The sequence below is a fragment of the Microcebus murinus genome, chromosome 11 (assembly GCF_040939455.1).
Source record: "Microcebus murinus isolate Inina chromosome 11, M.murinus_Inina_mat1.0, whole genome shotgun sequence".
In the NCBI taxonomy this organism is placed as follows: domain Eukaryota; kingdom Metazoa; phylum Chordata; class Mammalia; order Primates; family Cheirogaleidae; genus Microcebus; species Microcebus murinus.
This window is the reverse complement of record NC_134114.1, coordinates 73,494,905-73,497,531: the sequence shown is the minus strand read 5'-3', so window position 1 is coordinate 73,497,531 and position 2,627 is coordinate 73,494,905. Positions and strand designations below refer to the sequence as shown.

Genomic DNA, 2,627 nt, shown 5'->3' with positions numbered 1-2,627 from the left:
TATAAAATGCCCAAACCTAATAATCATTGATATCCCTGAGGATGAAGAAGAAAAAGTAAAAAGTTTGGAAAACCTATTTAGGAAATAATGGAGGAATGTCCTTGTTCTTGCTAGAGATTTAAACATCCAGATACAAGAAGCTGAAAGAACTCCTGGGAAACTTATTGCCAAAATGACATCATAAAGGCATATAGTCATAAGACTAGCCAAAGTCAACATGAAGGAGAAAATTCTATGGGTAGTGAGATCAAAGCATGAAATAACTTATAAAGGAAAACCTTTCAGACTAACAGCAAACTTCTCAACAAAAATTTTATAAGCCATAAGGGATTAGGGTCCTATCTTTAGTCTTAAACAAAATAACTGTCATATCTTACAAAACTAAGTTTTATACATGAAGAAAAAATAAAGTCTTTCCCAAACAAGAAAATATTAAGGGAATTTGTCACCACTAGACCAGCCCTACCAGAAATGCTTAAAGGAGTCTAAATCATTGAAATGAGAGGTCAAAACATGCCAGCATAAAAACATTCAAAAGTAAAAACTCACAGCTCTTAAAAGTAAAAAACTCCTCTTTTCAGTGCCTAGCTCAGCCATGGCCTGTGGTCCCAAGAAGCATCTGAAGCGTGTAGCAGCTCCAAAGCATTGGATGCTGGATAAGCTGACCGGTGTGTTTGCTCCTGTCCCTCCACTGGTGCCCACAAGCTGAGAGAGTGTCTCCCACTCATCATTTTCCTAAGAAACAGGCTTAAGTATGCCCTGACAGAAGATGAAGTGAAGAAGATCTGCATGCAGTGCTTCATTAAGATTGATGGTAAGGTCCGAACTGATATAACCTACCCTGCTGGATTTATGAATGTCACCAGCCTTGGCAAGACTGGAGAGAATTTCTGTCTGATTTATGACACCAAGGGTCGATTTGCTGTTCATCATATCATATCTGAAAGAAAAATCTTTGTGGGCACAAAAGGAATCCCTCATCTGGTGACTCATGATGCTCACACCATCCGCTATCCTGATCCACTCATCAAAGTGAGTGACACCATTCAGATTGATTTGGAGACTGGCAAGATTACTGATTTCATCAAGTGTGACACTGGTAACCTGTGTATGGTGACTGGAGGTGCTAACCTGGGAAGAATTAGTGTGATCACCAACAAAGAAAGACATTCCAGGTCTTTTGATGTAGTTCACATGAAAGATGCCAATGGCAATAGCTTTGCCACTCACCTCTCCAACATTTTTGTTATTGGCAAAGGCAACAAACCATAGATTTCTCTTCCTCGAAGAAAAGGTATCCTCCTCACCCTTGCTGAAGAGAGGGATAAGAGACTGGTAGCCAAACAGAGCAGTGGGTGAAATGGTCTCCATGTAACATAATAATATGTTAAAAAGTTATTTGTACTTAATTAAAGATATTACAGGGTGAAAAAAAGAAAGTAAAAAACTCACAGCCCTTATAAAACAAACAAAAACACAATGGAAAATACAAAGCAACTAGGTAACAATCAACATGATAACTGTAATAGTATCACACATAGCAATATTAACTTTAAATATAAATGGTCTAAATACCCCCACTTAAAATATATAGATTGGCAGAATAGATTTTTAAAAACCCAAATATCTGCTGCCTTTGAGAGACCCATTTAACTTGTAAAGATTCTTAAAGACTCAAAATAAAAGATAGACAAAATATCCCAGGCAAATGGAAACCAAAAGCAAGCAGGAGTAGCTATTCTCATGTCAGATAAAATAGACTTTAAATCAACAACAGAAAAAAAGACAAAGAAATTTATTATATAATGATAGAGACTGATTTGACAAAAAGATATAACAATTCTAAATATGTATACACCTAACAATGGAGCTTCCAAATTCATAAAACAAATACTACTAGACTTAAAGACAGAGATATACCAGAATACAATAATAGTGGAGGACTCAATACTGCATTGACAGCACTAGACAGATCATTGAGGCAGAAAATCAAAGAAACACTGGACATAAACTGAACTCTAGAACAAATGGACCTACCAGATATTTACAGACTACTCTAGCCCAAAACTGAAGAATATATATTCTTCTCATTAACACATGGGATATTTTCAAGATAGACCACATGCTAGGCCACAAAAAAGTCTCAATACATTTTTTTTTTTTTGAGACAGAGTCTTGCTTGTTGACCAGGCTAGAGTGAGTGCCGTGGCGTCAGCCTAGCTCACAGCAACCTCAAACTCCTGGGCTCAAGCAATCCTCCTGCCTCAGCCTCCCAAGTAGCTGGGACTACAGGCATGCGCCACCATGCCTGGCTAATTTTCTATATATTTTTAGTTGGTCAATTAATTTCTTTCTATTTTTAGTAGAGACGGGAGTCTCGCTCAGGGTGGTTTTGAACTCCTGACCTCGAGCAATCTGCCCACCTCAGCCTCCCAGAGTGCTAGGATTACAGGCGTGAGCCACCGCGCCTGGCTAAATACATTTTAAATAATCAAAATCCTATTAAGTATCTTCTCAGACCACAGTAGAATAAAACTATTAATAGAAATCAAATCCAAGAGGAACTCTCAAAACGAATACATAGAAATTGAACAACCTACTCCTAAATGATCGTTGGATCAATGAAG

General features: G+C 37.6%; 1 pseudogene; it reads left to right on the top strand.

The window, feature by feature from the left end:
- The first annotated feature begins 595 nt into the window (after window positions 1–595).
- LOC142873687 (small ribosomal subunit protein eS4-like) lies at window positions 596–1,377 on the top strand (annotated as a pseudogene).
- Window positions 1,378–2,627: the final 1,250 nt, after the last annotated feature.